Source organism: Sciurus carolinensis, chromosome X, assembly GCF_902686445.1.
Source record: "Sciurus carolinensis chromosome X, mSciCar1.2, whole genome shotgun sequence".
Lineage (NCBI taxonomy): Eukaryota > Metazoa > Chordata > Mammalia > Rodentia > Sciuridae > Sciurus > Sciurus carolinensis.
The window spans coordinates 45440069-45466252 of NC_062232.1; the positions used below are offsets into that span (position 1 = coordinate 45440069).

Here is a 26184-nt window from a genome sequence, read left to right on the forward strand (position 1 = left end):
TGATGTTTATTTACCATGCTATGATTCAACAAGGCCCTCACCAGATGTCAGCACTTTGATCTTAGACTTTTGACTGTGAAAAATAAATTTATTGTCTTTATTTATTATCCAGTGTGTGTTATTCTGTTATAGTACCAGAAAAGACTAAGACAAGTACCTAGCATATAATGTTCAATGAGTAGTAGTATTCACGTATTCTCTATCTCTTCTACTCCTTCTCCCTTAAAACATACTTTGAAGACCAGGCCTATTAAAAGCACATGCTTTTAAATTTTAGAGTGGTCATCTTGGTTGCTTCACCATCCTTTCATCCAATCCTGTAGTAACAATTCCATGATTTTCCATATTTCTCAAATCCTGTTCATACTTACTTCCAATTTTGTCCCCTGATGTGTTAATGAAATTATACATATTCTCTCATTTTCTTCTACTTCACCTAGATTAGTACTACTCAAGCTTTAGTTCTGCTTACAATGCAGATTGAATCAGGAGGTGTGGGGCAGGACCTGAGGAGATTTTAATTTCTAATGTTTTTGAGTGATATCAGTAGTGTTGGATGGATCACACATTTAGATGGCAAAGATCTAAAGAGGATCAAAGTTTATTGAATCTGTTATTTAAATGGATTGAGGTTATTGATACTTAAAAACGATTTTTTAAGGTTACAGAGCTAGTCAGTGATAGAGTCCAGACTTGAACCTAGCTCCTGATTGTCATGCTGTACTTAAACCCTACACTTCTGCAATGATTTCTTGAAGCACTTTCTTGTTGCTGAATTGCCTGTTCTGCTTCACCTCAGCCTGTACAGGTGAGGTAGAGGAGCCTTCTTGTTTCTGATCTGAATGTAATTTTGCTTTGCTGAATTATTACTATAATTATTTTAAAGTTCCCTTGTGAATATTTTTAAGTTATTTTGGCATAAAATGTCATGAACATGAAAGCTTGTACATGAAAAATTCAAAGAACTCTAAGACAACAAACTCATACAGTTCATACAGTTTTTGTTATTCCAAAAGAATGAGTGAGGCTGATTACAATATTTTGGGACACGGTTTATTTGGGAGAGGGAGGGGTAAAGAAGTTTAAAATAGGCTCTCATTTCTGGACTTGAAGCATGCCAGCTCTATCTGAATATGATTGAGGTCCTTTTTTCCCAATGTGGGAGGGAACAAAGGTCAGTTTATTGGCTAGGTGAAATAGGGTGCTCAAGGATTTCCACAGATAAATCTTTTAAAATAGTTGGTAATACCAGCAACTCAAGGTGCCTGCAGGTTGTTGAGCTTACTTGAGATAATTTGATAGCTTCAGACTCTATGACAGTTGAGAACTTGCAGAAGCCTCTTAAGCATTTTTGGAATCTAGTTAATTGAGTTCTTCCTTTGCAGCTGTGCTCTGGATGTATCAGTAACCATGTTAGTAAATACCTTAATAGTACCTTTAACTTTCTTCAGAGTTTCATCTGGCTTTATTGATTTTGCATGTGGATATGGGATAGTGTGTGTAATTTTTTTCTTTTTTATTTGTTCTTTTTTGATATATATGACAGTAGAATGTATTTTGACATATTATACATACATGGAGTATAATTTATTCTAATTAGGATCCAGTTCTTGTGGTTGTACATGATGTGGAGTTTCACTGGTCGTATATTCATATATGAGCATAGGAAGTTATATCCATTTCAACTGTCTTTCTTATTCCCATCTCCCTTCCCTTCATTCCCTTTTGTCTAAGCTAATGAATTTCTATTTTCCCTTATTGTGTGTTAGTGTTTGTCATGTTTTGATTCAAAATAAAATCCAGGAACATCGTCTTTGTAAACTAGGTAGTTTTAACTATTCATTTATGGATAGTTAGAGTGACTTGAGAATCTCAAATTCATACTTTAGACCCTATTATCCATGCAAACTAGCAGAAACAGTAAACCAATCTAGTGGAAAAATCCTCAACCAAAACATCCTCCTCTTGAATATTCAAGGGGAAGGACAGACCTGGATTCTGAGTGCCCAGAACTGTATTTGCCCTACATTTATATTATTTTATTAAATCCACTCAAGACAACCCTATGAAATATTATTGTTCCCTCTTTTTTTTTAATAAATAAGGAAATACTGAATCAGAGAAGTTAAAAGAACTTCTTACTGTCACACAGCTAGCATTTGGTATCTGGGATTTGAATGCAAATCTGAACACCAGAGCCCTTACCCTTACGTAATATATCATGCTGATTTCATTCACCTATGTTAGGAAGGTAACAGATTCAAATCTCAAAGCCCTGTTTGATAAATATTCTCCTATTATTTACTCATTCACCTTCTTACTGTCTCACATGGAATGGAAATGAGATCATAGAAATAGCAAGAGCCCTGGAAAGCATATAAAGGAGGTTGCTTCTACTTCTGGACCATGATAGTACCAGATAATACTTAATAGTCTAAGAATATCTTAGTCATGTCTGCCCTAGTGACTAGAACATAGAAGGATCTCAGTGAATATTTATTGAATGAATGAATGAGTGAATAAGTAAATCAATATGTTTTAGAGAATTATCTACCTAGTTTAACACTTCCTGGCAGATTATATGTCCTTGTACATGTTCCTGGTCAAGGATACATAAATTATGTATATATGTACACAAAGATATACACACTTATTCAGAAATTGCCATCCTGATATATACAGACTCATAAAGATACATCTCCACATAAAAGAATATTAGGTATATCAGTTTCCTGCTGCTATAAGAAAGTACCACAAAGTAGGTGGCTTAAAATGGCAGAAATTTATTTTCTTGCAAATCAATGGTTTGACAAAATCAAGATCCCACCAAAACCTCTAGAGTACGATCTTTCCTGGTATCCTTCAACTTCTAGTAGCCTCACATATTCCTTGGCTTATGGCACTATAACTCTAATTTCTGCCTCTCTTCACATTGCTGTCTCCTATTGTATGTATCTCTCTCTTCACATGGTGTCTTCCCCTTCTTTGTAAGGACAACAGTCATATTGAAATAAATCGTACTCTAACAATTTGATCTTGATTACATCTTCAAAGTCATCATTTCCAAATAAGGTCACATTCACAAGTACTGATGGTTAGGAACTGAACATATCATTTTGTGGGATATAATTCAACCTATAACAGTCTGTCCTCTGGCTCTCCAAAATTCATGTCCTTCTCATGGGCAAAATACATTCACCCTACCTCAACATTCCCAAAGACTTTAGCTCATTCCAGCATCGATTCTAAGTCAAAAGTCTCTGCTAGATATAATGAATTCAAAAAAATTCCTAATCTCATCTTCTAATTCATTTAAATAAGATATGGTTGAGATTCAGGGTATAGTTCATTCTGGGGCAAATTTCTCCATTTGCAGACCTGTGAAAGCTAAAAGAAAAAATAATGCCATCCAAAATACAATGGTGGAACAGGAATAGGATATAGGATAATGGAAAATAGGATTTTCCATTCCAAAAGGAAAATATTAGAAGGATAAAAAGGTATCATGGGTCCTAAGCACTTCTGAAACTTAGCAGAGAACATTCTATTAGATTTCAAGGTCTGAAAATAATCCTCTGAAGTATGAAGTTCTGTCCTCTGGGCCTGGTTGGCCTTGCCAATAAGGATAATGGCTCCACTTTTTCTGCCTAAGGAGATTACATCTTTGGCCCAGGACTCTGTATCTGTGACTTTACCCTTGGAATCATTTGTCCTTTATTTCATCCCATCTCTATCCCTTTTAGTCCCGACTAGTAGTATTTCTGCTGGTATAAAATTTCCATAAACCTAATGATTGCCTCATTCACAGATGCCAGGGGTTAGTATTTCAATGTATCTTGGGGAGGATACAGTTCAACCCATAACACTTGGATATGCATTCACACATACATACATATAACATATATATATATATATATATATATATATATATATATACACATATATGTACATATATATAATAGAACATCCATGTTAAGTGTGAAGATGGGTTAGGGATCAGCAAACACTTATAATCTGATATATATAGCACATATCACCTTGTTGGTACTTAATCATGCTAAACATCTCTGTCTCAAAACTTGCATTTATTTTCCCTCTGCCTAACATTCTTTCAACTTCCCCCAGATATTTACATGGCTTATTCTCTCTTTTCATTCAGATCTCTTTTTAAATATCATCAAATCAGAGAAGCTTCTTTGACTGGGGTATTCGAGATAATCCAAGCCCCTCCACTCCCAATATTCTTAATCTTCTTTGCCTGCTTTGTTTTTATTCATAAAAATTAATACCACTTGGCCATTTGTTCAACCTGAAGACTGCAAAAGCCCCAGTTGTACTATTTACCAATCTCAAAGAAAAAAACTTGGAAGACTCAATGGAAAGAGTTTGGACATTTTATTTTGTACTCCTCAGTAGTGGAAGACCCGGTCAAAATTTAGGGCACACTACACTTACAAGCAGGGAGAATATATAGGATATGTTGCATGCCCATTGTATAGATGGGCAGGTTTTATGAGTTCATTCTTTTACTTTACAACTGGGGTCGCTCTGCTTTGATCCCCACCTAAAGATTAAAAACAAGGGAAGTGGTCAGTTTCCCTTCTTCTTACCTTCATTATTACGTTCTTTGGAGTCCGTCTTATTTCACTGTCAGGAACAACAACTTAAGCACTGACTTGTGTTTACCCTAATACCATTATCTATTTATTTTGTTTATTATCTGTCTCCCTTTACTGGAGTGTAAATTTCATGAGGCACGAGGACTGGGACTTTTGTTTGTTATTGTTCCATACTGTTTTCCCCAAAGCCTAAGATGGACACATTATGGACACTCGATATTTGTTCATGCAATGAATTCACAGAGAGGAAGAGAGAGTTTTTTGGGAACATCTGCTTGATGCCAGATACTTTCATATTTAACTTCCTTTAATACTCAGATGTCTGAAGATTTATAAGATAACCAGGTGAGAATCAGGTGAAAGGACATAAAAAGCAGTGCCTGCACATTTTCTGCTGGAACAAAATTACTCTGTCATCTCCTATTATGTGGGCAACTGGTGTCCTATTCAGTTTAGCAACTTTTATACTCTATGGATTCTATTATAAATAAACCATGGGCTCTGCTCTCAAGGAGCTAACAGTTTAGTTTAGGAAGAAGTTGACATTTCATTTGTAATCCAAATAGATGTGAGTATTAACCAGACAAAGGGTGAGGAGGCAATATATGTATAAGGGTACAAATGCATGAAAAGCAATGGCATTTCTATCACTATACACCCTCCCACACACTACATACTATATCATCTAAATCAGCAGTAGTAGCAGCAACAGCACCATCTGTTGCATTTACTACATGCCAGGCACTGTGCCAGGCACTAGGATAAGGGAAGACTATGGCTTAATCTGTACTGTAAAGATATTTATAGTCCAATTGGGTGGGTGAGGCACATAAGAAAATAGTTATCCAAGGCAGTGCAGAATGTCCAACATGATGGGAACAAACAGCTGATACTCCAGGAATCCACATTTAAGACTCATGATAGGGAACAAGAAGGTTGGAAAAATGCTCCAAGGAGGTTCAAAAACTTGAGCTAAACTCTAAAGATGAAATTTTATCAAAGACGTATATGTGAGAGAAGCAATTTTTGTGGGGACAAGGGGTAGTTCAAAGTCAACCCACTAGACTATGAGTTTCATGAGGGCAGGAAACATATCTACTTTTTTAGCACTATAGTCCTGGTGTCTAGTACAAGGCTTGACATTTAGTAGAGAGTTATAATATTTGTGATCACAGTGTGTAACCTCTGAATAGACTAGTTTGGATGAAGCACAGACTCTGTATGGGTGAAAAGAAATAAGGATAGTTTGCATGAAATATTTTGCATAAAGTTCATGTTGATATCCTTAAGGCTGTCCCCTATCCAAATCATAGGAGTCTGTGGAAAATTTAGAGAGAATAGGTACTAGGTTGTTGAGCCAAGATTGTCTTTGTAAATTTGTGGTGTTCCCCAATCTGCTCATGCTTCTTCCCATCCATGTATTTTCTCAAATGCTCAGTTTTCTACTTGTCATTCATTCTTTTACATGTTTATTTACATCTTTGCTAGAAATATGAAAATTTCCTTTGCTTATGGAGGCTGACAGTTGGGATCATAGCCTGGGTCTTAAAGCAAAAGTATACCATAAAATACCTTTTAAAAATACTCCCAGTCTAGCCAGGTGCAGTGATGCATGCATGTAATCCCAGTGTCAGAAGCTGAGACAGGAGGATTACAAGTTCAAAGCCAGCCTTAGATACTTAGCAAGACTCTGAGCAACCTACTCAAACCCTGTCTCAAAAAATTAAAAAAGAGCTGTGGATGTGAGGATGTGGTCAGCAGTAAAGCACCCTTGGGTTCAATCTCTGGTACAAGAGCAAACAAACAAACAAACAAAACAAACCCTAGTCTACTATTAGCAGAGCCAGGAATTCTACTAAAATTGATCTTGAATAAATACAGCATTTTTACAACTTTAGAAACATAGAATGTACTTTAGAATTAATGGTCCATTTTGATTTCCTTTTTATGATACAATGACCCAAAAGACTAGATATTAAATGACCAAATATAAGTTTTAATTCACTTAACACTCCAAAAGTTAGATCAAATGCTCAGACATACAGATAAACAAATCTAAGATTGTGAATTTCAGGAAGTGGAACAAAAATTGTTGCACTGAAAGGAGCTATAGATTTATAGAGGTGCCAGTGCAGATATTAAGAATAAACTGATGTACAAAGCAGATACTATAGCGAACAGAATGAAAGTGTGAATTGTGGGCTCTAACCAACACTCCTTGAATATGTAAGTGATCAGGAAGAGGAATTAGAATCTTGTGGAAATATTTTCTCAGGTTAGAAAACAATTACAACTATAATCTTCTGACAGCCCAGGGTCTCTCTATTTTGGTATATTGATATTTTGACCAGAAAATATTTTCCTATGGAGGGCTGTCCTGTACATTGTATCATGTTTTGCAAACTCCAGCCTCTATACACTATGTGTGCCAGTTGTGACAATGAAAAATCCTAAATTCTCTTTTTTTCTTTGTCTCCTATCATTATATCATAGTGCTTCAATGAACATCTTAAACATGTTACCTCCTTATGCACATGTGTGAGAATTTGTCTAGCTTAGACATCTAAAAGCAATCTTGGGTAAGAGTATATACAGTACACACTTTCAAATTTACCAGAAATGGTGCTCCAGAGTATATGTACCAATTTATAGCTCAACCTCCTATTCTCCTACCTCAGCTATCAGTAATATATATATATATAATATATTATATAATATATATAATATATATATATTATATATTATATATATATATCCCTGTTTTACTGTATCTTCTGATATTTGGAGTTATCAGACTTCAAACATTAATTTTCCAGTCTAAGTGGTGTGAAATGGTAATACATGGCCTTTATTCACATTTCCTTTACAAAACTTTATTTATATTTTCAAGTATTGATTGGACATTCAGTTTTCCTTTTTTTTTTTTTTTGTGAAAGGCCTGATCATTCACTTGCTTTTTTTCTTTAGTCATTCTTGTCTTTTTCTCATTAATTTGAAGGCATCCTTTGCATATTTTTCATAAATTATTTGTTGATTATATGTGTTGTAAATATTTTCCCAAACTTGTATATTGTCTTTTTAAAGAAAAGTTGCAAAGATAGTACAGAAAGTTTCCATATATCCTTCATTCAACTTCCCTAACTGTAATACATTTGTGAAAACTAAACAATTAACATTGATGTGATACTATTAACCAAACTACAGATTTTACTTGAATTTCCCCAGTTTTCCCACTAGTGCCCCTTTATCTGTCCCAGGATCCAATAAAAAAAATACACATTTGCATTTACTTTTCATATTTCCATCTCCACTTACACAGGTTTTCCATTTTTCATGATCCCAACACTTCTGAATGGTAGTAGCCTGTTATTTTGTAGAATGTCAATTTGGGATTGTCTGCTATTTTCTCATGATTACACTGAGGTTATGGGTTGTGGAGAAGAATAACACAGAAGCGATATGCCCTTAACATCATGTCATATTAGGGAGTACATGAGATTCATATGACTAATTAATGGAAATGTTAACCTTGATCCCTTGGTTAATGTTGTCTGCCAGGTTTCTCCACAGTAAAGTCACCATTTTTCCCATTCCAAAAGAGTCAGTCACTAAGTTTAGTCCACACTCAAAGGGAAAGGAATTAGTTTACCTCCTGGGGGAAGAAATAACAAGGAATATGAGTCCATATTCTAAAACTGCAATAATTAATAAATAGAACAAGAGATGCTTTGGGAGTACTCAAACATTCTATTCCTCCTTAAAGTTAATCCCACTCATTATAATGTTTTCATTTATGGATCATTCCTGCAGCAATTTTTACTGTGGCATGATAATAGTGATTTTCTATTTTCCTCATTTTTCATGTTTGTTAATTGAGATTATACTGTAAGGAATATTTGTACCTTCGTCCCCATATATTTATTCATTCAACAATTTATATCAGTGTGGATTCATGTAGACCTTATTCTTTGGGTTTTACTGTCATCATTTATTTTGTTGCTCAAATTGTTCTTACTTGGACTGGGGAGATAGCTCAGTTGGTAGAGTGCTTGTCTCACAAGCACAAGGTCCTGGGTTCAATACCCAGCACCACATACACACACAATTGTTATCACTTTGTCTATTGGGAGGTCTTTCAGGATGGCCCCTACGTCTTTTGGACACATGCCATACTTTCTACAGTGAATTGTTTCTTAGTTCTACTTATCCTATTTCAAAATTTAAAGATTTTAATTTCAATTTAGTCAAATGCATCAATATTTTATTATAGTTTATGTATTTTTATGTCTTATTTAAAACATCTTTCCTTGCTCTGACATCTTATTGTAATGAAATTTCTTATGTTTTCTTCTAAACATTTTACAGTTTTGCTTTCATGTTTAAGTCATTAATATATCTACTGTTTGTAGACATATTAAGGTAGAAGTCTAATTTTACTTTTTTTCCATATGACTGCATAATTAGCCAACCACCATTTAAGAGAAATAGTCCCTTATTGACCTTTACACTCAATCAACAGAATTCAATCTTTTCAGAATAAATAGTATCTTATCTAAAGTGATTTGTCAGATCTACCTAGACAGAAAAATGGTTATTAATATTATGAAAGCTTTGCTTGTTGAAATAGAACTCTGCTTTCTATGACAAGAATAGAGAAAATGGCAAACAAGGAGAATGCCCATATTATGATATTGAAAATATTAGTTGTTAACTAGCTTATGAGGAGGTAATATAACTGACATGATCAACTGACCTCCTAAATCTTAAGAAAATATTTTGATTTACAGTTATTCCTTCCGGAAATTCTGGGTTTCTTGGAAATTCTGTTGAAAATTTCAAATTTCTAAGTAGTTGTTTTTATACAACACACTTTTTTGTTTTTTTTCTAATGACTGTGCATGTGTGTACAGCATTTTGCTTTCCCACAGTTTTCTCTGTTTTAGGAAGAAAAATGGAGAGACTTGATGACCATGACTTCCCTATACCTTCCAACCTAGAATTCTCTTCTCTTTTCTATTTCCCAAAATATAACTTGTTCTTTAGGTTCTAGTTCAAATCATACCAGATAATTTCTACCCATGAAGAATTCTAATAATATTTTCTATATTGCTTTAATTTGAAGATATTCTCAATTTTAAATTGTAGTATGAATTGATAATAATTTTTTAGGGGAAAATGTGCCACATTATAATTTTATATCAATTATAAGATAAATTTTGATTTCATAGTTATTAAAAGTAAAAAAGGAATGTGTCCTAGAATCAAGGAAACATGGTATTGCTTAATTAATTAATCTACAAATTAAGCACTTTAAAAAAATTCTTAAGGATCCTGTGGTCTGAGATTCAATGTCACTTATTTGAATAAAGACTTTTTATCTTGTAAAAAAATCCTTTATCAGTCAGTTTAGCTGAATGATTTAGATAATTTGTATGTAGATTTGCCTTAATGTGAATTCTTTGGGAGGAGAAACCATTCTCACATACATATTTCTATTCCTAGCAGTCGTGATATATAAAACCTTAATAAAATTACATATCCTGTCTCAGGAGGCTGAGGCAGAAGGATTGCAAGTTCAAAACCAGCCTCAGCAACTCAGCAAGGCCCTAAGGAACTTATTGAGACCCTGTGTCAATAATATAATAACCATAAAAAGGGGGCTGGGGATATGACTCAGTGGTAAAGTACCCCTGGGTTCAATCTGTGGTATCAGAAAAAAAAAAGTACATATAGGTTTTCCCAAAAAGGTGCTCAAAAATGCTTTTGAATGGAATTCAACTGAATTCTCTATCTCCTCATCCTAGTACCCAGTAGGACTGGATAATCAGTAAAAAAAAAGCATCAATAATAAAAGCATCAAGCAACTGGGGAATGCCTTGAAAAAGGTAAAGATCTCAAGAATTTGCAACATTCCATCAAAAATGAGCAAAGAGTCAGTGGTTAGGACCAGAATGTGCAATGTCTGAAAAGGCACACCCCTGTTTTAGCTATCTCTTTGAATCCTAGGGTAAATAGCTCTAGATTTTAAATGATCAAAAATTATTCCATTCCATGGTAGCATTCACTTCTCTTCCTTTCTGTTCATGATGGTATTCAGTTCTCAGTTCAGTTTACATCTCTCCCTAATCTCTGCTTCCTTGATTTGAAAATTTTAGTCAGTATGCTTCCAGATTCTTCTTTAACAAATTCTGCACTCAGAAATCACAATGTTATGAGTTGGGAATGATGCCATCAAAAAAAGTGAAGAGTACAAACTGAAATGCTCTCCCGTATCCATTGTGTGATCCAGAGCCCTATTCAATTCTCCCCTATGTGGGGCATGTTTAGGCTCCTGGGATCCCTGGGTTCAACCTGGGAGAAGCACAGGAAAGGGGGTATCTGGCTTTGTTGGAATCTGTCTTTATTGGAATTAGGGTTGGATCACAGTCTTCTGGTGGCCATATACTTGGTAGTTGAATGGGAGACATACATGCATTCAGGAAAAAAGATTGGAGTGGATAGAAAAAATTAGTTTCATAATACTAAAATGCTTGTGAAGATATAGAAGACTATGAACTCTATCACACTGTTAGTATAATTATAGACTTGTACAAGGACTTTGAAAATAGTTTGACATTACTAGTAAAGTAGAAGATCTGCATTGCCTACAATCTAGTAATTTCCCTCTTGGGTAGAGAATCTTTAAGGTCTTACTTCTCCAAGTGTGGTAATTAGACAAATTATACCACCACCTAGAAATTTGCTAGCAATGTATAATCTCAGGCCCCACTCCAAACCTTCAGAATGGGAACCTGAATTTTAGCAAGATCCTGGGTGATTTGTATGTAAAATAAAGTTTTAGAAGCATCTAGAGTAACACTCCCACATGTGCACAAAGAGACCTTATCAGAAATATTTGTAGCATCATTGCAATAGGGATAGAAAAGAGAAACAACCAAATATCAGTTAATAGGAGAATGGATAATTCTGGTATTTTGTTAGCAGTGATAGTAATACTAAATAATGAACAAGAGCCACATGGAGAAATCTCAGAAATATGATATTGGGGTAGAGAAGCAAATTGCAGGATGATTCATATAATTTGATGAATATAATTTGATACAATGCTTAAAATGGTAGATATACTTATTCATGCACATATACTAAAAGTATAAAAATATTCATGGGAATAAAAACACCAAATTCAGGATAGTAGTTTTTTTCTAGGGAGATAATGGGATTGTGGAGGGTTGCTCATTTGACTTGAGGCATCTGTACAATGCTCTAGTTTTTCAAAAAAGAGCTTAAACAAATAGAGCATCATGATATAATTTGAAAAATTGGAGTAGGTACATGGGTTTTCATTTTTTATTTTTAATATTTTTTAATACAACCATAGAAAAATGAATCTAAAACTATCATGGCCACATTAGCACATGTACCTGAAACATACTGATATCATTTTTCAGTTTATTTCCTTCAGTTAATTAAATAATTTATTTTTTATTTCTATATGATCTATAGTTGATGACCATCCTCCCTTCTCCAGTATCACTACCAGTTTGATGGCTCTCCATTCTCCAAAGTCCATATATCATTTATCAAATATTGATTAAGCATATTATAGGGTTACTACATCTAACCCTCACCAGAGGCCTGACACTGGAGGTCCCAATAGACTGGATTCCATAACCAGCCCACATCAGGGGTCTAGTTAGAAAAATAAATGGTGAAGTAAGAGATGAATTTGTTTATGATTTGGCTAATATTGGCAGAGCATTAGGATTTTATATGTGGGAGAATAAACGCTAAATATATGCATATGTGTATTTGGTCAGGTCAGTCAGGCCTGGGGCCTGCAAGTTGAGAGGTATGTTGTCATTCTGGTTTTGCTAGTTTTTTCAGTATTAAGACCAGGGAGAGTTAAGGCAGTTTTTGCTCTTACCATGAGATGGAGCTACCAAGAGAAAACAACTTATATCTAAGTAGAGGCCCCTTAGTCAAGTTATGAGCTCCACCTGGTGGAAAGATTTTTGCTTTTAGACAATCATGGGTAAGAACCCCTTTTTCTATAACTGCTTGGCTCTGCTTACTTTTGGCAGGGTTGACAGTTATGACTCCATTTTCTTCTTCATTTGTTTTTGCTCTGCTGGGGATTGAACCAGAACCCTGACACATGCTAGGCTCTACCACTGAGCCACATCCCCAGTCCACATTTGACTCCATTTTGATTTTGACATCTTTCCCACCTTGTCTCTGAATGATTGTTTTACCTTCTTTGAAGGCATTGCTGATTAATCACCTGTGGTTTGCTTTTGATTGTGTCTCATTGCCAGAATGGACCTGTCCTTGTTGTTGGTTCCATGTCACAGGGGAAGTAGTAAGATAATTAGGAGTCAGTGTTTAAACTGTTTTGTCCAGATTTGAGCAAAAAAGAAGTTTAAAGAGAGTGGTTTTGGGGCTCAGTTTACCTGAAGTCCACTGCTAAGTTTAATCTTACCTATTTCATAAACAATAACTAGCATCTTAAAACATTGGGTCTTATGCAGAATTTTGACTGAAGACAGTTAAAAAATTTAATAAGAAAATACAAAACAAATTAATAAGGCCAAATCAAATCTAGTTTGTATAGCAGACTTGAATCAAGAAACAATCTAATTTATTCATATCAATTTCACCATGATATAAACAAAGGAATCAAATTTACTTGTAAAACAAGTTTAGTTTTGTCAAAAGGTTCATTTAGGAGTACTTTTTAGAATCCTTTTTATGCAAACTAAGATGAACTACCATTCAGGCAAAAAGCACACTTAAAATTCAGTCATTTCTGTTTAATTGTAAAAACAAATAATACAATTTGTTAGAAATTATCTCATGAGTTCTAAGTTAAATTTTTCTTTGCTTCTAGAATTTAATCCTCTGGGATTCTAGTCATATAGAATTTCAGGAATTACATTTTATTAACAATAAATGCCAGTGTGAATGCAGATAAAAAGGAACTTTTATATGCTGTTGATGGGAATGTAAATTAGTACAGCCACTATGGTAATAAGTATGGAGGTTCCTGAAAAAGCTAAAAATAGAACTATGATGTGATCCAGCTATATCATGTCTTGGTTTTTGCCCAATAGCATTGATTATTCCCAATCTGGAGGCCACCATCCATAGTGGGACAACATCCTTCTTGGGACACCACATTATCAAGTTCCTCTCAGGTATCAGGCTACTGAAGACTAGGAGGTTTGAACAGTACAGTAAGTTTTATTGTAGAAATTTTTTAGTAGTATTATTCCAATTATACCTACTATTATTCCTACTTTTTTATTAATATTGTTCTCACTCTCCTTTCATCTTATCTATCTGTTTCCTTGGAGACTCTTTCTCCCTTTTCTCATGCTAACAACCAATTTCTTTTAATTCTGCGTTCACTATTCCTATGACATAGTACCTCCATAGACTTACTTCTTATCTCATTAATGTTATATCCTACACCCTTCCCCATCCTCTTTGTCCACCATTAAAAATTGTGGTTCTTATTGCAAACCTATTGGGTATGCTGTAGATGACAATTGAACTCATCATCTCTGTTTATTAAGACAATATGGTTAATACCTTAATAGAGACTATTTAGGTTAAGGATGCATATTGTTTATATAGTGTGCTGCTAATATTGATCTCTCACTTCAAGGTGAGGTATTGGAAACCTGCAGGGACACTATAAACCTATAGGGGGGAAACTGCAATACCTTGGATTTGCACTGCTAGAGGGGAAGATACATGAACAACATGAGAAAACAAGGGAAGAAAGTGTCCCAAACAAACCTAGATGCTATATCAATAGAATTCAATGACAGCATGGCAGATGAAATGTCAGAAAGGGAGTTCAGAATGTACATAATTAAAATGATCCGAGAAGTGAATGATGAGATAAGAGAGCAAATGCAGGCAATGAATGATCACAACAACAAACAGTTAAAAGAGCAAATGCAGGAAGCGAAAAATAATTTCAGTAACGAGATAGAGATTCTGAAAGAAAGAAACAGAAATTCTTAAATTGAAGGAAGCAATAAACCAAATTAAAAACTCACAAGGAAGCATTAAAAAAAGGCTAGATTACTTGGAAGACAGAACCTCAGACAATTAAGACAAAATATTTAATCTTGAAAACGAAGTTGACCAAACAGAGAAGATGGTAAGAAATCATGAACTGAATCTCCAAGAACTATGGGATATCATGAAAAGACCAAATTTAAGAATTATTGGGATTGAGGAAGGCACAGAGATACAAGCCAAAGGAATGAATAATTTATTCAATGAAATAATATCAAAAAATGGCCCAAATCTGAAGAATGAAATGGAAAATCAAATACAAGGCTTATTGGACACCAAATGTACAAATTACAACAGATCCACGCCAAAGCACATTATGATGAAAATACATAACATACAAAATAAAGATAGAATTTTAAAGACTGCAAGAGAAAAGCATCAGATTACATATAGCAGGCAACCAATATGGATATCAGCAGATTTCTCAGCCCAGACCCTAAAAGCAAGAAGGACCTGGAATAGCATATTTCAAGCTTTGAAAGAAAATGGATGCCAACCAAGAATCTTATGCCCAGCAAGACTTAACTTCAGATTTGTTGAGGAAATAAAATCCTTCCATGATACACAAAAGTTAAAAGAATTTACAAATAGAAAGCCTGTACTAGAGAACATTCTCCGCAAAATATTCCATGAGGAAGAAATGAAAAGCAACAATGTAAATCAGGAAAAGAAGGAACTACCCTAAAAGAATATCCAATTAAAGGAGAAACTAAGTCAAGTTAAAAACCAAAAATAAGCCAAACTGAAGGGGAATACAAGTCATATCACAGTAATAACCCTGAATGTTAATGGACTAAACTCATCAATCAAAAGACATAGACTGGCAGATTGGATTAAAAAGAAAGAACCAACAATATGCTGCCTTCAAGAGATTCATCTCATAGAAAAAGATAACCACAGACTAAAGGTGAAAGGATGGGAAAAAAATACCATGCACACGAACTGAGTAAAAAAGCGGGGGTTTCCATCTTCATATCAGATAGAACGAACTTCAAGCCAAAGTTAGTCGGAAAGGATAAAGAAAGACATTTCATACTGATAAGGGAAGCATAAATCAGCAAGATATAACAATCATAAATATTTATGCCCCAAACAATGCACATCCATGTACATTAAACAAATCCTTCTCAAATCCTGGAACCAAATAGATCACAACACGGTAATACTAGGTGATTTTAACACACATCTCTCACCATTGGACAGATCTTCCAAACAAAAATTGAATAAAGAAACCATAGAACTCAATAACACAATTAATAATTTATACTTAACAGACATATATAGAATATTCCATCCATCAACGAGTGAATACCCTTTCTTCTCAGCAGCACAAGGATCCTTCTCTAAAATAGACCATATGTTATGTCACAAAGCTACTCTTAGCAAATGCAAAAAAATAGAGATACTACCTTGTTTTCTGTCAGAGCATAATGGAATTAAATTAGAAATCAATGATAAAATAAAAATCAGAAACTACTCCAATACCTGGACAGTAAATAAATATGCTATTGAATGATGCATGGATAACAGAAGACATCAGGGGAGAGATAAAAAAATTCTTAGAGGTACACGAGAACAATGATACAACATATCAAAATCTCTGGGATACTATGAAAGCAGTACTAAGAGGAAGATTTGTTGCATGGAGTGCATTCAATAAAAGCAGAAAAAAGTCAACAAACGACCTAATATTACAGCTCAAAGCCCTAGAAAAAGAAGAACAGATCAACACCAAAAGTGGTAGAAGATATGAAATAACTAAAATCAGAAATGAAATCAATGAAATTGAAACAAAAGAATTCAAAAATTGACAAAACAAAAATTTGGTTCTTTGAAAAAATAAAAAAAATTGATAAACCCTTAGCCACACTAACGAAGAGGAGAGAAAACTCAAAATTACTAATGATAAAAATGATAAAAGGAAATATCATGACAGACACTATTGAAATACAAAACATAATTAGAAGCTATTTTGAAAATCTATATGCCCACAAAATAGAAAATCTTGAAGACATCAACAGGTTTGTAGAGACATATGATCCACCCAAACTGAATCAGGAGGACATACACAATTTAAATTGATCAATTTCAAGCAATGAAATAGAAGAAGTCACCAAAAGCCTACCAAACAAGAAAAGTCTGGAACCAGGTGGATTCTCAGCCGAGTTCTACAAAATCTTTAAAGAAGAACTCATTCCAATACTCCTCAAAGTATTCCATGATATAGAAGAGGAGAGAACCCTTCCAAACTCATTCTATGAAGCTAGTATCGCCCTGATACCAAAACCAGACAAAGACCCATCAAGGGAAAAAACTTCAGACCAATATCTCTAATGAACATAGATGCAAAAATTCTTAACAAAATTTTAGCAAATTGCATACAAAAACATATTAAAAAGATAATGCACCATGATCAACTGGGTTTCATCCCAGGGATGCAAGGTTGGGTCAACATCTGGAAATCAATAAATGTAATTCACCACATCAATAGATTTAAAGTTAAGAATCATATGATTATTTTAATAGATGCAGAAAAAGCATTTGATAAAATACAATACCCCTTCATCCTCAAAATACTAGAAAAAATAGGTATAGTAGGAACATACCTCAACATTGTAAAGGCCATCTAAGCTAAACCCATGGCCAACATCATTCTATATGGAGAAAAACTGAAAGCATTCCCCCTAAAATCTGGAACAAGGTAGGGATTCCCTCTTTCACCACTTCTACTCAACAATGTCCTTGAAACTCTAGCCAGAGCAATTAGATCAATGAAATTAAAGTGATACAAATAGGAAAAGAAGAACTTAAACTATCACTATTTGCCAATAACGTGATTCTATATGTAGAGGGGTCAAAAAATTCCAGCAGGAAACTTCTACAACTCATAGATGAGTTCAGTAAAGTAACAGGATATAAAATCAACACATAAATCTAACACATTTTTATTCATAAGTGATGAATTCTCTGAAAGAGAAATTAGGAAAACTACCCCAATCACAATTGCCTCAAAAAAATAAAGTAAAATACTTGAGAATTAATCTAACAGAAGAGGTCAAAGACCTCCACAATGAGAACTAGAGAAAACTGAAGAAAGAAATTAAGGAAAACTTTAGAAGATGGAAAGGTCTCCCATGTTCTTGGATAGGCAGAATTAATATTGTCAAAATGGCCATACTGCCAAAAACGCTATACAAATTCAATGAAATTCCAATTAAAATTCCAATGACATACCTCATAGAAATAGAGAAAGCAATCATGTAATTCATTTGGAAGAATAAGAGACGCAGAATAGCTAAACAATCCTTAGCAGGAAGAGTGAAGCAGGTGGTATCAGAATACCAGATTTTCAACTATACTACACAGCAATAGTAACAAAAACAGCATGGTATTGGCACCAACATAGATAGGTAGACCAGTGGTACAGAATAGAAGACACAGAGAGAAGCCCACATAAACACAGTTATCTCACACTAGACAAAGGTGCCAAAAACATACAATGGAGAAAAGATAGTCTCTTCAACAAATGGTGCTGGGAAAACTGAAAATCCATATGTGGCAAAATGAAACCAAACCCCTATCTCTCACCCTGCACAGAACTCAACTCAAAATGGATCAAGGACCTTGGAATTAGACCAGAGACCCTGCACTGAATAGAAGAAAAAGTAGGCCCAAATCTTCATCATGTTGTCTTAGGACCAGACTTACTTAATATGCCTCCCAAAGTACAAGAAATAAAAGCAGGAATCAATAATTGGGATAGATTCAAACTAAAAAAGCTTTCTCTCAGAAAAGGAAACTACCAGCAATGTGAAGAGAGAGTCTACAAAGTGGGAGAAAATCTTTGTCACATACACTTCAGAAAGAGCACTAATCTCCAGAATCTACAAAGAACTCAAAAAACTTTACACCAAGAATACAATAACCCAATCAATTAATGGAATAAGGAAATGAGCAGACACTTCACAGATCTACAGCATTAAACAGATATATTTAAAAATGTTCATCATCTCTAGTAATAAGAGAAATGCAAATCAAAACTATCTTAAGATTTCATCTCACTCCAATTAGAATATCTATTATCAAGAATACAAGCAACATTACCCTATGTAAATTTATGATTACACAAATGGTATGCCTTGACTCCATGTACAAATAGAGAAACAACATGTATCTCATTTGTTTACAATAAAAAAAAAAAAAAGAATACAAGCAATAATAGGTGTTGGTGAGGATGTGGGGAAAAGGTTACAGTCATACATTCTGGCGGGGTTGCAAATTGGTGCAGCCACTCTGGAAAGCAGTATGGAGATTCCTCAGAAAACTTGGAATGGAACCACCATTTGACCTAGCTATCCCACTCCTTGGCCTATATCCAAAGAACTTAAAATCAGCATACTACAGTGATGCAGCCACATCAATGTTTATAGCAGCTCAATTCACAATAGCTAGATTGTGGAACCAACCTAAATGCCCTTCAATAGATGAATGGATAAAGAAAGTGTGGTATATATGCACAATGGAATATTATTCAGCCAGAAAGAAGAATAAAATTATACCTTTTAGAGGTAATGGATGGAGTTGGAGAATATCATTCTAAGTGAGATAAACCAATCCTCCAAAACCAAAGACCAAATGATTTCTCTGATAAGTGGATGATGATACATAATGGGGCATGGGGAGGAGGTAAGGGAAGAATGAAAGAAGGATGTATTGTGTAGAGGGAAGTGATTGGTGGGGAGGGGGCGGGGGAAGGAAAGATAATAGAATGAGACAAACATCATTACTCTATGTACATGTATGATTACCCAAATGATGCGACTCTACTTCACAACCAGAGAAAAGATTGTTGTACCCCATTTGTGTACAATGAATCAAACTTTTAAAAAAAGATAAAAAGTATACAATGTCAAATGGAAATAATGGGAGTAGATCTCCTTGTCTTGTTCCTAATCCTGAGGGGAAACCATTCAGCCTTCCAGTATTAATTGTAATGTGAGCTGGAGGAAAAATGATTTTTAAAAATTGCAATGCTAAGAATCTGATCTAAGCAAGGATAGATAGGAAAACAGCAGCAGCCCACCTGTTACAGAGGAGCAAGCAAGAATTTCTAGTTTCTATTCCAACTATTAGTATCAGGTTACATATGTAAACACATTTCATTAACAGGCTAAGTCACAGCTATTAACTCTACTTGGAATAGCCTTCTTTAATGAGTCTTCACAGCAAAACAAAAAGGTGATTCCCCTGAACTGACTACTACTAACATAAAATAGATGGTGGCTACTTATTTTACAACTTAAATATTAAACAAATTGCCTTTTTAGAAACTATTGACTTAAGAGTATTTTAAAATGATAAACAAATATAACCTATAACAATCTTAAAATTTTATTGCTTAAAATCTATTTCTCTCCAAATATTGGTCTGTGTTAGATGAAAATGTACTTTAAAGTCTTCATTTCCAGATACCTATTGTCCCTCTAGAATAGTTGTTTTCAAACTTTTTGAAATATAAGTTATCTCTTTGGTACATCTATTACCCATCAAAATTGAGACATTACACAATCTTAGTCAATACATTCAGTTGTTTCTTTGTCAAAGGAAAAACCCCAAAATTCTCTGTACCTGCAACATGGAAAGGAATGGACATTGCACTTAAACATTTAACAGACATAAATATAATCCTGATTGACTGGTAACATAGGCAAAATGCAAAATGTTTTTAAGACATTTCTATTTTAATCCATTTTTCAGACATCTATATATGTTAAAATTTCAATCATAAGACAAAACAACATGGTAATATAAATTTTCCAGGTTTATAAACAAGACAATTAAATCCAAATTCTATTTATGACAGACGTGTTGAGGTCACCTGGTTATATGGCTAAACTTTAAGATTTATATTTACAATTTTTATATGAGCCTTGAATCAAATTTTTATATAGCAGTAACTTGGTTTAAAAACCCTTTTAACCTTCTTTTTCTTTAGTCCCAAACTGTCTGACAGTTAATTCTTTTAAAGTCTGCATTGCAGCTGGGACTAGTTGAAATTACCATCCTCCAAGTAACCTTGAAAAATGGTTATCTTAGTAAAGGTGGCAGAAAAGAACCAGATAGGCAAAGTGCCAAAAATCTCCAATCAAACAAAACAAAATAAAAATATATTAAGTGTGCAGAACCAAAAAGTGAATTCACCAAAGAGTAAACAAATAACAACAACAACAAAAACAACCATGAGCTCAAAAAGGCAAAAGTTATGCAGCTGCAGGTACCCTGGTCAAAGTTATTTTTTAAGAATTTTAGGTCAAAAAACCAAAGGAAGAATGATCTTGCTGATAAGTGGATGATGACACATAATGGGGGGGCAAGAATGGAGGAAGGAGGAACTGTATAGAGGAAAAAGAGGGGTGGGAGGGATGGGAAGGTAGGGGGAAAATAACAGAATGAATCAAACAACATTACCCTATGTAAATTTATGATTACACAAATGGTATGCCTTTACTCCATGTAGAAACAGAATCAACATGTATCCCATTTGTTTACAATAAAAATAAATATATATTAAAAAAAAGGATTTTAGGTCCATTTTATCTTGGTGAATTTAAATTAAACTGTGCCCAATTTTGTTTTCACAATAATTTTGTTAGTGACTTTTCTGATGACTAGAGCAAGAGTTGTTGCTTAGGAAGTATTGTGGGTCATTAAGATGTGCTGTTTATGGGAATTCTTTCCCAGAGTGTCACTCATGGCCCATATGTTTCCTTTTACATGTCTCAGAAAGCCCTGAACACCAAGAGGTATAGGGCAGTTAAGGTGCAGGTTCAGGGCTATCTCTCCTCTATGTGCATCTCCTAGATTAGTTGTTAGAGTTCTTTCCAACCCAGGAATGGAATCCTATGAGATCATTGCACATCACAGGTCTGTTGCCTTGACACCTCTGTCAAGACCCTACTCACCTAGGGTCACCCATTGTGGGCCAGAGGTAGCATCTCTCTCATCTTTGGAGTCTAAGTATTTTCATGTAAACAAAATCCACATAGGAGTGTTGCTGTTAGCTATCAAATTCCTGTATATTGTATTAAGTGAATAGGCATGGTAATAGATCAAAAGAACACAAACAGTTACATTAAATTAGAATGTACTTTCAGTTACATAGACCATGGTATACCACAATAATAAAATCATGTTTTTCTAAGTCAACCACATTTTATCTAGAGGGCTCCAACATAGAATTAGATCTTTCTACTCTCATGCAAATCACAACAGAGTTCTCCAAACATTCCAAGTTTTCCTATGCACCTTAAATTCCTTCCCTGCAAATTGTTACCGAAGTCATAAACAAAAATCGAATTTTTCCTGTCACTCAAATGACCAAGGACTCAAAATTGGTTCAGAAGAACCCCAGAATTTCTCAGAAGAGCTCCAAATGACAATAAAGGAAGAACAAAGCCTGACATGTACTGTCAGGGAGAACTTACCAGGGGTCAAAGTTGGGCAAAACTTTCATGTCTTTGTGTCACCAAAAGGCAGTAAGGGTAGACAATATTGACTGGAAAGGGAAACAAAGGAGGATCCCAAAACAAAACTAGTTTAGGGATGGTGGTCTTTTATTTGTTCCCTTTGTTCAGGGTCAAGAAGTCAGAGGTGTGCCCCCTGACCCCAGTTTTGGAGTCAAATGACACCACCAGGGGGTTCTCATCCCTTGTTGGTCAACAATTTCATTACCAACCTCCACCTCAGAATCTTAATTTTAAAAGTGCCCCCAAACCACTAGGTGGGTATACAGTGGATACAGTGGTGAATAAGACAAAAATTCCTTACTCACGTGGAGGTTACTTTCTAATAGTAAGAGACTTATAAGAATCCAGTAAAAACATAAATGGTCAAAGTAAATTCAGCTAATGGCAAATGTTATATTGAAAATAAAGTAGAACAATGAAGGGATAGGGACTAGAGTGTGTATGGGGTGAGAATTCTTTTGGTTGGGTGCTTAGGGAAGTATATTAGCCATCTTGGGGCTGGTTCATGGAACAGAGAGAAGAAACCAACTGTGTGATAATATGGGGAAGAGCATTCCAGATAGAGAAGCAAGGAAGTACATAGGCCCTGAAGTGAAGGCAAACTTAGACTGCTGGTGGAATAGGTTGAATTTCAATGTGACTGCTGCATAGACAGCCAACAAATCTTGGTGAATTGCAAAGAGGCCTTTAAAGCATTGAGGCATTGAAACATATTAAGCCTATCAGTTTGCTCTGTGGAATCTTGAGACCTGATAGGTCTTGTAGTGGTTAAAGTAAGAAATAATTTTGGAGGATGCTGTTGTAGCTCAGTGGTGTGGGGTACTGGGTTTCATCCTCAGTACCACATAAAAATAAATAAATAAAATAAAGACATTGTGTCTATCTACAACTAAAACAATTTTAAAAAATAAGTAATTCTTGAATTTAGATGGTAGAAGAGAGACAGAGAAGTGAACAGATTCAGAAACTATTTTTGAGGTAGAGTCGATTGAATTTCCTAATGGACTGAATGGTAAGGGTGAGGGAAAGAGAAGAGCCAAAGATGATTTTTTAAAAGTTTTTGTCATGTGACAGAGTAGATAATGTTGCTATTTACTGAGATGAGGAGGAAGGGGGTGCAATTTGGGTGTCATTAACATAGAGATGATTTTTGAAAAGGTGGGAATGCATGAAATCACCTAAGGAAAGGGCAAACATGGAGAAGAAAAAAGTTTCAAAACCTAATATTTAGAGGTTTATTAGAGTAGAAGCCCTTGCTGGTATTTAATGAGTATATTCAGTGGGAGAGATGAAAGGATGGTTGGTGATAGGTCTATGATAACTAGCAGCTGAATTTTAACCTTTCGTTTTACTTCTTAATAGCTTTTGATAAGACTGTGAAGTGTGCAGGGTTTGGGGGATGGAGGAAACATTAGGAGGTACAAACTAATTTGATGCAAGTGGAGTTCAGTGTGTGACTGTAGAACTTACTGCCCTGGTTTTCATCTGTTTTGAACGTTCAGCTGCATCTTAAGTGGCTGTAATTGAAAGCAACTTATTTGGAGCAGTTGCCTGCTTTTCATTAGGAACTCAGCTTGTCTCTGGAACTTTATTCCGAATCCATCCTGCACACATGGGCCCTGGTTTCTGGTTGAGATAAGGGTTTCAAAGTGTCTAAATCCTGAAATTCACAGAGGAAATTTTGAATTGAACACTGGAATGACTTCCTCAACCACAAATACCCTGTTTTTTAAAATTTTTTCTTTTGTCTTTGATAGAAATGTGCCTTCTACAGGAACATATTCTCATAGTAGAATCAAACTTCTAAAAAATTTTTGTGTTCAATACTCTAACACCTCATTACCTCCTATTGGACTTTTAAGCAGACTTGCAAAATAAATCCTCTATAGTTCAATGTGAAAGATCCTTAGGTGTATAAGATATCCTAATATTTTCAATGGCATTGTACTTATAAAAAGTCACACATATATTTATAGTAGCTTATAGAAGGAAAACACTTTTCATGAAAATATAGCACATATTTTTGTTGGAGAAAAATTATTTTTACCAATAAGTTAGTACATTATTTTGCATCTTTCACCCATTTTATGAGTATATTAAGAATAGAAAAGTATGGTATATATTTTGGCATTGGAGTTGCGAAGTACAGCTTATATAAGTGCTATGATATGAATGTGTTTTCTAAGAGTTCATGAGTTGAAAACTGAATCACAAAGTTCATATATTAATGATATTGGAGGTGATTCCTTTGGGAAGTCATGTGGATTTCTCTATAAGTTACTTGGTCCCACAATTTTGTTAGAGTGCCAGGAAATGGACTAAGACAGCCAGCAAATATGATAGTCTATTTGCTAACAGTGTTTTTAAACTAGCCCATTTTTCTCCTTAAGATATACAATAATGAACTGATTAACATTTTCCACACTTTAAACTCAATTTGGAAGTTGTTATTATATAAGTACAGTCAGTGAATATTTCTGTAAGTGGGCAGTAAAAATGTAGTCTTTGGTGGCTATATGGTCTCCATTGCAACAACTCAACACTGGGATTACAAATTGTGAAGAGTTATTGATAATACATAGACAAATTGATATGGTTCTGTTCCAGTAAAACTTCATTTTTGAAACTAGATGCAGAGTTAGATTTGGCCATGGGCTGCGGTTTGCCTACTCCTGCTATAGAAGATTATTTTACCTGGAAAGTCTGGGGCTAGACTTATTCCAAGTTGAGATACTTTAAAACAATTTTACATGCCAAAGCATGCGACAAGTGAGGATATTCTCTAATTTGATTATAACGAGTAATCCTGCAGCTATATGTAAAGATTATTGTTTAATATTTCTTTATAATATGTTCTAGTCAGTAGGACTTGAGGTCACCAAGACATCACCATCAAGTTATTAGAGCCCAATAGATCATACCATGTCTACTCTTACAGTCTAGTGGGACACAATGTAAGAGTAGTTACAATAACAGACTTTGAAGCCAGATTGTTTGGAGTTTGAATATTAGTTCTTATTCCTTTACTGTTGTCCCCTCTATTAAACTGCCCAATACTTTTGTGTCTATAAAAATGAGTTATTTCATGTAAAATATTGGTACTTAGTAAGCACTCCATAGGCATTAGCTATTTTCTATCAATTAATTTTTCAGTCGTTGTGGTGGTATTTTAAAAACATATTATTAATAGAAAAGATCTTTTAGACAGTTCCATTTTCTATTATCTAGTGTTTGAACTCTCATATAAATTGCCTTTCATGGTACTTGTCTCAAATGAGTGTCTTTTAGCCAGGCTAGAGAAACAAACTTCCTTTGCAGAGCAAGGCAGACAGATCAGTACATTGAGATTAGTCTTGAGCAAATATTGTCATACATGAGTCAGATCAACCAATTGTATTCAGCATGTTTTATTGATAAACAATCCTTCAATTTCCAGACCCCATGTACAATAGTCACAAATTCAGACTTCTCTAACATATTAGTATTTTTGACCTTGGTAAACATGTGTTTTACCTAAAGTTGGTGAGTAGTTTCTAAATGCCTTGTGTGTGTGTGTTAGAGAGAGAGAGAGAGAGACTTTAAAAAGATTAGACATTTTATTTAACTTGAATAGAGAATGTTCTGTTGATAATAATTGTAAGAGGCAGGTTTCTGGAGTATTCATTTGGTTTGGACCACAGACAAACAAGAAGTTTTAGATGTTGATGCCTGGAGGACTTTCCTGGCACTGTATGTTTTATAGAATCAGTATGTTTAAAGTAGCTATGGCAAAAAACTAACCTTACTACCAGGAAGCAAGAAATTAATGTTTGTAAACTGCTTTAAAGTTTTAGTAGCATAATAATATTCTATATATTCTTATAAAATGTTGACTATCTCTGAACCCAGAGACATTAAAGCATGGTTTAAAATGATCAGTTTCTTTCCTCAAATAATATTATGTACATTCC

The 26184-nt window shown here is 34.5% G+C and overlaps 1 protein-coding gene across 3 annotated transcripts in view; it reads left to right on the forward strand.

Annotated features, from left to right (window-relative positions):
• The window catches only part of Klf8 (KLF transcription factor 8), a 270827-nt gene that overhangs the window by 12523 nt on the left and 232120 nt on the right, over nucleotides 1-26184 (forward strand). Inside the window, exon 2 of one of the 3 annotated variants that reach the window (XM_047536809.1) lies at nucleotides 13730-13813. The exons of the other annotated variants lie outside the window; for them this stretch is intronic. The gene's annotated coding sequence lies outside the window, so the exon portion shown is untranslated. The remainder of the gene's footprint in view (nucleotides 1-13729; nucleotides 13814-26184) is intronic. 3 annotated transcript variants of the gene reach the window in all.